Below are 14,669 nucleotides of genomic sequence, written 5' to 3' on the forward strand. Positions count from 1 at the left end.
ACAATACTGTTAAGACTACAGTCATATTGTTTATGACCATGTTTTACAAGCATTCTTAGATGTGTGTGTAGGTCTATGTAATTTTAACCCATGTGTAACTTCTTATAACCACCAAAATTAAAACATAAAACTGTTTCATTACTGCAAAAGAACTTTGTACTATTTCTTTACATTGGCATCACCCGTTCTTGTCCTCTGATAACCGCTAATCTGTTCTCCATCTCTACAGTTACATCAGTTCATTATATTGTTACAAAAGTGGAACCATACTGTAAGTAACTTTTTGAGATTGTCTTTTTTCACTCAGCATAGTACCTTTGAGATCCATCCATAATTGCATGTAATAACAGTTCATTCCTTTTGATTGCTGAGTAGTATTTCTCGTATGGCTGTCCCAGAGTTTAAGTATTCATTTATTGAAGAACATTTCTTTCTTTGGTTTTGAAAACACTTTGCAATTATTTCTTCAAATATTTCTTCTGCTCCATTCCACCTCTTCTGCTTCTATGTTCCACATAACTTTTATCTGTTCTATATTTTCCAAAGTTATCTGTTCAATCATTAATTTGATTTTTAATAACCTATTGTTCATATCTCTAATCCTTACTTCAGCTATGTCTAATCTTCTTGTAAACCCTATTTTATTGTGAATTTTGTGTATTGTGTTTTTTATTTCTAGAATTTAAAATATTTCTTTTTTATAGATCCCACATTTCTGGTGGAATTACCTATCTTGTAATTTCTTTTCTTGATCATATAAGCCATGGATATTTAAAATTCATTGTTTAAGAACTCAAATATCTTGATTTCTTGTAGGCCAGTTTCCATTGCCTGCTATTCTTTTTCCTATCTTTTATTATGTATGGTAACTTTTTATTGAATGCTGGATATTACGTATGAAAAATTGTAGCATTCCAAATGCTCTTTGGAGAGCAATATCTTTAGCTTCTGGCAGGAGGTTGGTGTAGAAGCATATTCGCTTTATGAATTTAAGAATTGGGCTTATTAAAGGCCTGTTCTATTTCTGCTTTACTCTCCCATGAAGTGTCCTTCAGTAGCCCTAACTGAAAAACCTATTTTGTTGGGTGTCTTTACCTTGGAAGTTCTTGGACTCCAATTTTTATTTCCTTATTACCAGAAGACTGCTGATAGTTCTGCTTATTTTCTAAACTTTTAACAAATGAACTTAATTTTGGATTTCCACTGCTGTCAGCCTACAGTGTTTTAAAATTGGAAAATACCTTTAGGGAAGGTATCTTAGCCTGCCTGATCACTTCTTTGTGTATCCCTTTATCTGATGTCTGGGTCCTTCAAGTCCTCGCTGCTGCAGTAGTCCTTAAAACCAATTCCTGACTCTCCATTGAGGTTGCCAACCTTTCTGTCCCGACTCTGTGCCTCTTAGCAGCTACTTTATGCTCTGCTTCTTAGCCTCACTGCCTGTGCCAATAATAAGTTAGCAAAAGCATCAAAGGGAAATTGAGTTAAAATATAAGGCCCACCTCAATATATTCTCCTTCTCTCCAGGGTCCTGGTCCCTGAAGTATTGTCTTCAGCTCTCTAATTCTTTCAAACGGATGACATTCATATTTTTTCTAGCCTTCCTAGTTGTTATTGGTGAGAGAATTGATACATAAATTGCTAGTCCAGCATAGCCAGACAAATGATTCCTTAAAAAGACTGATAATCTAATCAGCAAACTTTCTGAATTCACTTATTAATTCCATGGATTTTCTGTGTCAATGATATCACAGATTGGGTTCAACTGCAGCAAGTACTGGGCTAGAGTTAGGGGTTCATGGGATTTATTGAGGGATCAACACCTTTGAAAGGAAAGGAGAGGAAACAATATAAGGTAGAGGGAAAAGTCAAAGTGCCACGCAGACCTGACAAACCCTCATCCATCTCAGCAGCGAATCCTGGAGCCAATGGTACCCTACCCATCAGTGTTGTCCCAGATTGGGTCAAAACAGCCAGGTCTTTATACCCTGCCTTACTCAATCACCAGAAAAATGCTCCAGGAAGGGCATAACCTCAGCTGAGGAGGCTTCCTGTAATGGAGGCCATGAAGGACCACACTCCCTGCAGCGAGAAGGCAAGTCCTTTATTTATTGAAAGGGAATATGAGCAATGCATCTCTCTGTTTACTATACCTTCTAAGTCATACACTGCACAAACACACACGTGTGTGTGTTTAGACTGTGTGTGTGTATGTATAGATGTAGAATGAGAGAGAGAGTGCATACTCACTAGACATTACTTCAGCACTCTGTTTATCAGTACAAAAGGAAGGAAGCCTTCTTGTCATATTCTTGACCTTAAAGGGAATATAACCAAAATTTCTTCATAAAGTATGGTATTTGCTGTAGGCTTTTGTTAGAGATAACCTTTATCAAGATAAGAAAATTACCTTCTAGTTCTGGTTTTCTAAATTTTTAAAAATCATAATAGATGTTGAACTTTCACTTGCTGTATTCGCATCTATTGACATAATCATGTGGTTTTCTGCTTTATCTCTTAGTAAATTATATAAATAAATCTTCATATTTGAATCATTATTGCATTCTTGGAATAAATCCTCCTTTATCAAGATACACATGTGAAGACTTATCCTCAGGCACTTAATATTGCATTTAGGATTTTTGTATTATATTTATATGCATGTATATATGTATGTATAATTGGTTTTACATTCTTTTCTTGAATTGTTTTTTTTTTTTCCCCTCATTAGTTCAGATTGTCCTCTTTTCTTTATTCTGGCAAAAACTTCACTTAAAAGAAATTACAAATTATTCCTGCAAAGGAGAAGCTGAGCCTACTTATCACTCCCAGAGAACCTCTTTTGTTGCTCAGATGTGTCTTCTCTCTCTCAACAAACTCTGCAAATAAACTCACTACCCTCCTCCCTACATGGGACATGACTTCCAGGGATGAACCTGACCCTGGCATTGTGGGATTAAGAATGCCTTCTTGACCAAAAGAGGGAAAAGAAATGAAACAAAATAAATTTTCAGTGGCTATGAGACTTCAAATAGAGTTGAAAGGTGATTCTGGAAGTTATTCTTGTGCATTATATAGATATTCCTTTTCAGTTTCTAACATATTAGGATAGCTACAAGGTAATATCTGTATCTGTTGAACTGTAATCCAGTAGACTTGATTTTTAATGATGACTGTATAACTATATAGCTTTTATCATGGGACCATGTGACTGTGAAAATCTTGTCCCTTTATCCACTGTATGGGCAGAAGAGTAATAAAATAAACACAAAAATATGTATAAATAATAGGGGGTAAAATGGGTATGGGCTGTCTTGGGTGTTCTTTTTCATTTTTTTCTTTATTTTGGAGTTTTGAAAATATTCTAAAATTGATTGTGGTGATGAATGCGCAACTATATGATGATACTATGAACCATTGATTGTATGGATTATATGGTGTGTGAATATATCTCAATAAAATTAGATTAAAAAAAGAAATTACAGTTCCTTGAAAAATTTATAGAACTCAACCATAAAACTCTCTGGTGTTATGTCTTTTTGTAAAGAAATATTTTGATTATCATGTAAATTCATAAATGTTTATTGGCCTATTCAAATTTTCTATTTCAAAATAAATATTACTTTATATTTCTTTTAGAAGTTTATATCAATGATGTTTTCAAATGAATTGACATATGGCTATTCATAATAGTTACTTTGTATATGTAGGCATTTCAAACTTTAAAGTCTCCAAATATTTATTCATATTAACTTGTCCCTTTTTAGTCTTGCCAAAATTCTTCTATCTCATCAATCTTTCTAAAGGATCAGCTTCTTAATTTGTTAATCATATTACTATTTTTGTTTCTTTATGTATGTCCCTAATTTTATTATTTCTTTTTCCTCTGATATTTTGCTTTTTTCTAGTACCTTATACAAAGTGTAGATCATTTGCTTTCAATGTTTCCTTGTTGTCATTGTTCTTGTTTGCTTCTTTTCTAATGAATTAATTCAAAACAATACTTAATAACTGCTTTGGATGAATTCCAAAAAGTATAACTTACAGTGATTTGTCATTTTGCTCCTAATGTTTTTAATTTTGCTTCTGTTTTTTTCTTTAATCCAGATATTCCTTAGTAAGAAATTAATTACCAGAAATATGGGATTTTTTGTTAGCTATGCATTTGTTATTGATTTTAAATTTTATTAAATGTGATCAGGGAACATGTTCTGTATGTTGGTAATTCTTTGAAGTAAAGAGAGACATTTTTTAAATACAATTAAATTTTTCTACTTTTTTGTATCTCAGATATACAGATTTTGATTAATTATAATCTTTGATTTATAAAACAATATACCTTTCTATGCATGATCCTCCTTGTTAATGTATTCTTTCATCTATTTATTTATTTATATATTTACTTAATTGTTATAATATAATGAACTTTTTGAATCCTCTAGCTAATACAAAAACCAGGACTTACATTTCTTTATATGTTTCTTTTCTCTCCCTCACTACGTAATCTAGTATATCATCAATTTCTGGGAATGTCCTATAGATTGAAAAGAATGAATTTTCTGTTTTCATTTGGTATAAATTCTATATTAAGTCTTTAAATTGAGCCTTGTAATTATGTTATTATAATATTAGTTATCCTACCTTATATTTTTCTCTGCTTGATCTAATAGCTACCAAAAAAAAAGATGTATTAAATTCTGTAACTGCAATTGCTGATTTCTCTATATTCCCATAAGTTTGTCAATTGTTACTTTATATAATTTGAGTCTATTGGGAAGGAGACTTCATATGTTTGCCTTTTTCTATTACTCCATTCTTCCATTTATCAGTATATAACGATACTCTTGTCACTTAGAATACTTTTCACCTTTAATTTTATTTTATCTAAATTTACTTTAATCCTGATTTGTCAGATATACTTTTTCCATCCTCACATTTTCACTTTCTAAGTGTATTTCCTATATTCAACATGTTGCAAGAGCTTTTAGTATGCAGTCCATAGTCCCTTATTTACAATTCCAAAATTAAAAAGTCCCTGAAAACTGAAAGCTTTTTCATAATTCATTTAGCAGCAAAGCTGAATTACCCTAAGTCTGCTTGGTGTAACCAGACTTAAACCGACAAAAGGCTCTTTATATTTATGCAACCTGGTTTACATATTCAAGCATTTCACTGGAGAAATATTTATTTCTTTGATTAAAGTAAGATGTTCTAGAGGCCACTACAAGTATTACTTATTAAATGGTCCATACATCACCATTACCTTTCTAAAATCAAGACAATTCTTAATTCTGAAACATATTGGGCTCAAGGGTTTCAACTACAGGATTGTGTACCTGTATTACATCAGGGCTTATATTTAGCCATCTTTATATTTTCTATTACATTGCATTGTTTTCCTTGCATTATTCCATTGAATATATGGAATTTTCTTATCCTGATTTGAAAATTACACATTCTAGTTTTATTCTTTGGTTGTAACTACTGACTTATTAAGACCTATAGATATGAATGTTTGGTACTGACATCTAAAACTTATCAGTGGCTGTATCTTCCTTTTCCAGTGTGGAACCTCTGCCCTATGAGTGAGTTGGGGCAAGGACAACAGTTCCCTGGTTATTCTTGGCCTGCTGCACCTGGGGTAGAGCCTTCCCCTTATAATTCAGACTAGAAATGCTGGCAGCCTGGCCCTCCCAGTGAGATACCACATCTAAGGGGAGAGGAAGCCCTGTCTTCTAGGCCACATCCAACCAGAGTGAAGTTTCCATAATGCTAAGCTTGGGGCAAGGAGGGGCGTGGACAGGAAGCAGTGCACATACTCTTGCTGTTCTCATTGAGATTTAATATATTTCTTGAATAAAGGTTTCATCATTTTCTGTATGCCCTTAGAACAACTTGTAGATATTTTAAATGGTTGCTTTTAAAATGGATTCATCATTACGGTTATTTCACTGGGAAACGTCTTCCAACCAACCCAGGTCGCCATTTTGGAAATGGAATTCCCAATCTATCTCCTTTTAATGTGTTCTGAGAGGGTTTCTCACTCCAATTTTCTAGCAACTTGTTCAGTTCATACCTTAATCTTTCCTTTTTATGCTCCTCTTACCTTGCCGATAGGCATTGCCTTACACCAGGGAATTTCCCAATATCTCAATCCCAGGTATTTTCTTCTCTGAGGTTCTCCACACTCCTTTATATATAATTGGCCTATGATTGTGGTTGGAGGACTAGATATGGAGGAGAAAGATGGTCAAGGAGATATCAGCATCACTGCAGTCCTTAATGTATTTGCCCAGCCCTACCCAGTGTTGGTGCTGTCACCTCACCGTGTATGGTTGTGCTGGACAGGATCTGCCACTTTCCCCCTGATAGTCAATGGGCAGGTGATGATCCACTCAAAGCAATATAACAGAGTGAAAAGGGCATGAGTAGAAAACTATATCCAGCAACCTTCAAAGTCTCCTTAGCTCTCTCATATTATAGTCTACTTTTATTACCCTACCTTTCACTCAGCCTTCAGCTCCTACTCCCAAACACATGTCCAAAGGTCAAATCACCCTATTCCCATAGTATTTCATAATGTTTTTATTTTATTTGGTAAACTTGTTCTGAATCCCATTAGCCTCCTTTTCTCTTCTTCAATTCCAAGAATCTCGAGAAGGGAGGCAGCAAGCTCTGCTTGTTCTCCAACTCAAATGGAACTGGATGTTAATTTTCTGATACTTGCCCTTTAAGGCATCTGTATTTGCTATTAATTGATTATTTCTCTCTCTTTCCTCCTGGTTTGTGAGGGCAGGGCTCACTTCTCCTCCTCTTTGTATCTCAAGAGCCTGGACACACATACTAGAGACTGAAAAACATGGAATCCCAGTTGTCAGGGTGCTTGCTATTTAGCAAGAAGGAGAGAGACCTGGATTGGTCATTTTCAATGATTTTTCAAAGCTGCAGTAAATGAACCCAATTCTCAAGGGTTAAATCATGTCCACAGTTTTAGAATGCCAGTAAACAAAAGAATGATCTATTACTTCCCAACATTATTGCAATGAAAACTAATGCAAAGCTAGCTTTTGTGTATCAAATCCTTTTCTTCATCTAGGTACTGCTGTGCTTCCGTGCCTCCCAAAGCAATTGCATTTTTGTTTCTCCTTTTAATACCAGGCCATTAATCCCAATTTCTGTTTGGAGTAAGGTGATATGTGTGAACCCAGGCTTAGGAATTATGACAGTTAAAAGCCCACATTTAAAAAGGCAGACACAAAATGGGATTTCCTTTCTTTCTGGCATTAGGCTTTTCAGTGCCAGAAAAGTAACAATCTACAGAGAGGAATTTTTCATTAAGAGCTGCAGCTCTGATATTTTAGTCACAATTCTCTCTAAATCAGTTGCAGATATGAATCTTGTTGGAGTAATGATAGTTCAAGGAAGCAATTGTATAAAATTGATTTAAAACCTTTGACAGCGTGTCTACATTCTGTAATCAATAAAAAGAGTTTCATGGGCCAGGAACGTGATTACTATAACACAGATATGCCTCTTCCTCAAAAATTATAATGCAGGACTTTATTCTCTAATATTTTGGCTGTTCTTTCCCTTGGCAAGCTTTGCAGCCCACTTGAATCAGGCCTCTTTACTTGATGTATGTATGGAAAAAGTAAAGGTGATTGAGAGACATGCATTTGGGATTGATTGCCATTGAAATGGAAATATTTTTGCATTTATATGGAGAACAAGAACTTTCTACTTGATGTTCTCAGACTTTTGATATTTTCTAGTATTAGGAGGAAACCCACACAGTTACACAGCCCAAAGTCTCTTTTCCTGAGTTGGGTAAATGGGACAGTAATATTCTTTGTGTCCCAGTCCCTACAGGAGAGGGTCATCTTCCTATTACAGATAAGGACATGAGACTCAGAGGTAAGAATGTAGAGAAAATCAGTGTCAGAGCTGAGATCTGATCCCAGACTTTGCTTTTTCTACCTGTTGCTGGCCCCTAGGTGATCCTTGACTGAGAGAAACGCTCTACTTTCAGAAAATCAATATATTAAAATACACAGCTGCTAGATAACATATATCAAAAGGTGATTCTTCACAGTGCCAAAGGGTTTTCTAGCAGGTCTCTTTGAATAGCTAGCACATTTAAAATACTAAAAGCAAAATAAAACATCAAAAGTATTAGGATGTTTACTTTATATTTAATTTGCGTTCACCATTCCAATAATAATTTCCACTTATCAAGCATTTATGTATTTTGTATCTATTACACCATTAAGTCCTCACATTCTCCTGGAGAATGTAGTCCTTTATAGACCCATTTTATAAGTGAGGGAATTGAGGTAAGAAGAGAATAAACAAAGCTCTTAAAGCCATACACACTTAAAAAGTGGTGGAGGCAGGACTTCAACCCAGGTTTTCTGATTCCTGAGGTCATTCTCCAAGCCAATACACCATATTTCTGCTGGGTAGAACATTTCCTCAACCTGTGATATGATTTTCTAGCATTTAGGAACTTCAGTCTTTTGACAGATAATTTTACTGTTGGGTCATAGTGAATTTAATTTTAGGCAGGTGCTCATCAGTGTACTGGATGAGGATGTGGAGAATAACAAGAGTGCAAGATACAATCACTACCCTTGTGGAATTTTCAATGTATTTGAGGAAATCTTAAATCTATCCGCGTATCCTAAATATAGTCATCTATTTATTGAGTTTCAGGGTTTCTTTTAAATCACTAAGGAAGGAACCCTCCATGGATCACAGCCATCCATGACCAGTTTCCAACATCACAACCCAGTTCCCAGTAAGCTCAGGAAATGGCCACCAGAATGGAAGGACCAGGATACATTCCTATTTCTTTTCCTCTCCCTGCTATTTCACCAGAAGGAAAAAAAAAATAAAGAAAAAAATACTTGTTAAAATATTTTTACCATAATTAGGCAAAAATTTGAAATTTATAGAGAATGGAGTGGGAGAGAAAAAGTATTGCCTTGAAGGCTTCCAGAGGCTTAGAAGTTGCTGCTAGTTTTTCCCTCGACGGGCCCAGAGGATGGTCCCAGAGGATTTGCACCACATGCTTGGCTCTGTGCTGTGACACTGCTTTTTTTTTTTTTTTTTTTTTTTTTAAATTCAGTTTGTGACACTGCTTTTTCTAACCACCAGGCCATGGAGAATTTCCTGCTAAGGTTCCCAGGCTACAGAATTCTTGAGATGCTGCTTGTAGCTGTTCTCTCCAGGGAAGCCCGGGAGTGAATGCAGGGACTTCCACTGCTTCATTTTTCCTAACAGAAGAAGTATCTCTGAGAATTTTGTATTCAGATAAAACATGTGATGTGATGTTGAAATGTTGGTCTAAATAAAAAGATACTTTGAAGTGGCAGGGCATGAAGAACAACTTGCAGTCCCTTGTGCCCTCTAGCTCTGCTGCCACCTAAGCTTACCATTTCTTGCTTGGATCATTGTGATAGCTTTTGGGTTGACCTTCCTTTTCCCATAACACCTCCCTCCACCTTTCTAGTGTGCCTCCATCACATAAATTACCTTCAATCACTAATTTTCAGCCTGTCATTGTGCAGCACAAGTGTTTTTTCAGTGGTTCCCATTATATGTAAAATGAAATCCAAACTCATTGATGTGGCATGTAACTCCCACATCTCCCTTCTGTGCACTTTCACTGTAACATGGTGGTCTTCAACAGGGTTGATTTTGCCCCCCAGGGGACATTTGAAATGTCTGGAAATATTTTGGTTGTCATAACTAGGGAAGTGCTACTGATATCTAGTGGGTTGAGACCAGGGATGCTGCTAAACACCCCACAGTGCACAGGATGGCTGCCCACAACAAAGAATTACACAGTCTAAAATGTCGAATCGTGCCAACGCTGAGAAACCCGCCCTAGACAAATGGGACTGGGAGATGTTCCTCGAATGTTCCATGCAAACACTTACTACCACGCACCTGCAGTTTTACATAATCAGTGTCTAAGGATTACTCCTACTTAGAATCCTACCAACTCCACAAAGCCTTCCAAAGGAAATGGCTCTTTCACTTCTCTGAATTTTTATAGTATATATTGGTTCCATTCCTGTGTTTCTTTTCTTAAATGTTTTATTTCCTCAAATGTATTCTACACTTTTTAAGTGTAAGGAATCTGTCTTCTTTACCTCAGATCCCCCACAGTATTTATCACAGGGCTGCTCATATAATAGGTGTTGGAAAATATTTGTTGTTTGGACATAAGAAAAGCAGTTCATTTCAACTGTGGCCTCCCTTTACAGTCGTGTCTCTCCACTCACTATATAATTTGATCACTGCTACTGCAGTTATTGAATTCCTAAGATGTAGACTCAAGCACAGTTCCTTTGTTTTAAGACATTGACAGTTTTACCAGGCCCACAGCTCATGGAAGCATAATAGAGTATCAGTGATCAGGTAGGCCCCTGTCTCTGCTTTTCACGTCTCTTGGCCTGCTATTATCCTAAATGAGTGGCCATGTGGAACAAATCACTAATGTGAAGGACAAGGCAAAATTACCAGGGAAGAAAGCATGAAATGGTAAATGTTTTATTTAATCTAGAATGATATGGAAATGCTTCATCTGATGCCAGCCTGCTGTTTTAAACAACCTCAGCCTCATTATTCAGAACCACTAACGTTAATGCATCTTTGCAGCAGAAAGCTTGCTAAGTAGGCTAAGGGAACACATTAGTGGGATTGCGTCTGTCCTCGTTGCTGCCTCTCATAAAGAAAAATGGTCCAATTTAATTTAAGTTACCAGACATATGTAAAACCTACTATATAAAACATATATATGTCTGCTGCCTGGCATTGTGGACAATATAAAGATAATCCCAGAGAGCTCTCAGTGTAGTAAGAGGGAGACTTCATCCAACCAGGATATAACGTGAAATCAGATGAATGGTAATAAAATGGAGTCTATGCATGTTCCAAGGACAGAGTAACCAGAATTAGGGGAAGCAAATGGGTAAGGTGTGATTTTTAAGGGATAGGAATGTTTTCTTTTGAATTTCCTATTTCTTTTTTAGGTATATTCATTTTCTATTGCTGCCATAAAGATGACCACAACTTTATTGTCTTAAAACAATGTGTCATCCTACAGTTCTGTGAGCCAGAAGTCAGACAGTGGTCTCACTGGGCTAAAAGCAAGGTGTTGGCAAGGCTTTGTTTCCTTCCACGGGTTCTACAGGAGAATCTGTTTCCTTGCCTTCTGCAGCTTCTAGACTGTCCACATTCCTTGGCTCATGGCCCCCTTTTTCCATCTTCAAAGCCAGCAATGGCACGTTGAGCCCTTCTCATGTCACCTCTCTCTGACCCACTCTTCTTCCATCCTCTTCCACTTTTAAGGACTCATGTGATTAGTTTGGGCCCAAGTGGAGAGTCCAAGACACTCTCCCCACCTCAAAGTCCTTAACCTTAATCACATCTTCAAAGCCCACTTTGCTAAGTAAGGCAACATATTCACAGATTTGGGGGATTAGGGAACGGACACCTTTTGTGAGTCATTACTCTGCCTTCCACATAGTGTAAAATTTGTAGTACATTGCACAAATCTTAAGTATACTTGACTTGATGAATTTTTACATGTGTATATACCCAGCTAACCACCACTAAGAACAAGATATTGAATACTTACAAAACTCCCATTTTCTTTAACTTCCTGGTGACCCCTCCCTGTTCCATACTCTTCTCCCAAAATAACCTGTCTTTGCCTTCCATCACCAATAATTAGTTGTGCCTATTCTTGAACTTCAGGTAAATGAAATAAAACAATATGTACTACTTTTGTGTGAGCTTCTTTTTCTCAAAATTTTATCTGTGAGAGTCATCCATGCTCATTCACCGTAGCACTAGTTAATCCTTTTCATTGCTATTATTCCATTGTGTGAATTTTCTACAATTTATTTACCATTCTGTCATTGGTAGATATTTAGGTTGTTTCAAGTTTGGTGCTATTATGAATAAGGCCATCATGAATTTTCTTGTGTGCATCTTTCGGAGAACACAAGCACTCACTTCTTTGGGGTATATACCCAGGAAAGGAATTGCTGGTTCATATGTACATATTTATTCATCTTTAGTAGATGCTATCACAGTCTTCCAAAGCAGCTGTACCATTTTACACCTCTACCAGCAGGACTAGAAGTCTCAGTTACTCCATATCCTCCCAACACTTGATATATCAGACCTTTTGATTTTGGTCTTCAGATGGGAGTACCACAGTATGTCACTGTGGTTTTAACTTGCATTTTCTTGATGACCAATGATGTTGAGCACCTTTTCTATGCTTATTGGACATTTCTCTATTTTCTTCAAATCCCTTCCTCATTTTGTATTCTGTCTGTCTTTTTATAATGTGTGTAAGTGTTCTTTATATATTTCGAAAAATGTTTTTGTCATATGTATGTTTTGCAATGTATTTCTCACCCCAAGACTATTTTTTCATTCTCTTAATGTTCTCTTTTGATGACTTATAAAGTTCCTAATTTTAATAAACACCAATCTAGCAATTTCTTTTATAGTTAATATTTTTGTGTTCTATTTTTAAAATCTTTGCCTACCCCAAGGACATGAACCATATGACAGCAAATATGTAGATATAATCGATTGGTCTATTCACCTATCTTCTTGCCAATATCTCACTGACTTACTTAGTCTTGGACTAAGGAGAGAATAATCTTTAGTGAATTCTGATCAACAGTACTTTTGTTGTTTATAACAGTACTTTTGTTATAATCTAACTATTATAATTATTCTATCTCATGTCAAGATAATCTTATATACCAACATTTATATGATAGGGTCCTTGCGGAAAACAGTTTTGCTGCCTATTTTATAGATGGCCATCCTATACCTCCTATAACCAATAACGATTACATCAAACAACATGCGATGTTTCTCAACTAATAGGTAAGTTGGGATGATTCTGTTAGAATATTCAAAAGCCTAAAAAGTTGTTGAAAAAAAAAACTTTTAAAAGATAAACACATTTTAAGGAGACCAAATAAAAATTCCCTGAAAAGGCTCAACCACTGGGAGTCAGAAAACCTGATATAGTCCTGGCTTTGTGGGTGTTATTCTACATGACCCCAGACAAGACACTTACACTTTTGTGTTCTGTTGTCCTATCTGTAAAATGAGGAAAACAGTAGTGTAATAATATTTCAACCTTATAGGATTTCTGTGAAGCTGACCAAAAGCAAATTTAAAGAATAAAAGTTTGCTATAAATGACAGTTTACCTAGGAGACTATTCTTTTTTTAAAGATAAACAATTCACTTTAAGTTCATTTTTCTATAGTGAAATTACTATTATTATATATGGTAAAGATTCTAAGATGTCACAAGAGTCTAAAGAATAATTTAAATAGCAAGAGAATAAACTAATTTTAAATAGATTTAGCGTTAAGTTCGTTTTCTTACTCTTTAACTGAAAACTGGTCAATTACAGTTAAATGTATGTAGAACTTTCTATTAACTACAGTCCCCTCTTCTTTAGTTTGACCTGGGCAATGAACGTTTATGTTAACCACAAATGCTCAGGTAAATGACTGGGTTTTTTGTTTGGTTTTGTCCAGTTCAATTGAGTATGCCCATGAATTCAGAGTCAAAGGTAAGCAGGAGTTAGAAAAGGTGCAAACTAAAAAATATTTATATAATAGAATACAGAGATCAAAAGATTTATTTTGCTCTTTGTTTCCTGGGAAAAAGAACATGTTTACAAAAAAAACACACAAACAGAAAACAGAATGAAGGTTGTCCAGGTCTTGGGGAAGGGAGAGATGGGGATTAACTGTTTAATGATTACAGGGTTTTATTTAGAGGTGATTGAAGATATTTTGGAACTAGATAGAAGAGATAGTTGCACAACATTTGAATGTACTAAATATGTCACTAAATTAAAAAAATTCAAAACAGCTAATTAAAAATGGTTAATTTTTACATGTGACTTTCACCTCAATTTTTAATAAATGATATCAGTTGAACTAAAAAGAAGCTAAGAGTGTTAAGTGATTTTTTAAAAAACTGCCATTATCTTTAGACACAGCCAAACATGGGCTAATTAACAGCAGCTGGACCAGACCAAATGAGATGAACTCGGGATTCCCTGGGATGATGCAGTGCTTTGCATGTCCACTGGCTGTCCCATTAAACACACAGTTCGGTGTCCAAAGGATGGAAGATGGGGGGCATTTCACACAAGAGACAAGCAGTAGGAGAACTGAATACTAACGTTCCCTGTGGCCAGTGAAGGTACAGAGAAGGAAGCTATCCTGCTTTTTTAAGCATCTCCTGTAGACTAGGCACAGTGCATATTATCTCATAAATCCCTCATAACAACTCTTCAAAGAGTGGCTATTAACATTCCTCTATTACAAATATTGAAACTGAGGCTCAGAGAGATCAAATCATTATTTTAAGGTCATAGTATCAGAAATAAACATAGAAGGGTTCAAGCCTTATACATCTGACACCAAAAGCCCATGATTCTCAGAGTGAATTGAAGAGTGGGGGTATCTTAGAAATCTAGACCCATGTTGCCCATTTAATAGCCACTGGCCACCAGCTGCTATCGAGCACTTGAAATACAGCTAGTCCAAAGTGAAATGTACTGCAAATGAAAAAAACAAAACAAAACAAAACAAAACAGTAGATGTCAAA

This window comes from Choloepus didactylus, chromosome 17, assembly GCF_015220235.1.
Source record: "Choloepus didactylus isolate mChoDid1 chromosome 17, mChoDid1.pri, whole genome shotgun sequence".
NCBI classification, from domain to species: Eukaryota; Metazoa; Chordata; class Mammalia; order Pilosa; family Megalonychidae; genus Choloepus; species Choloepus didactylus.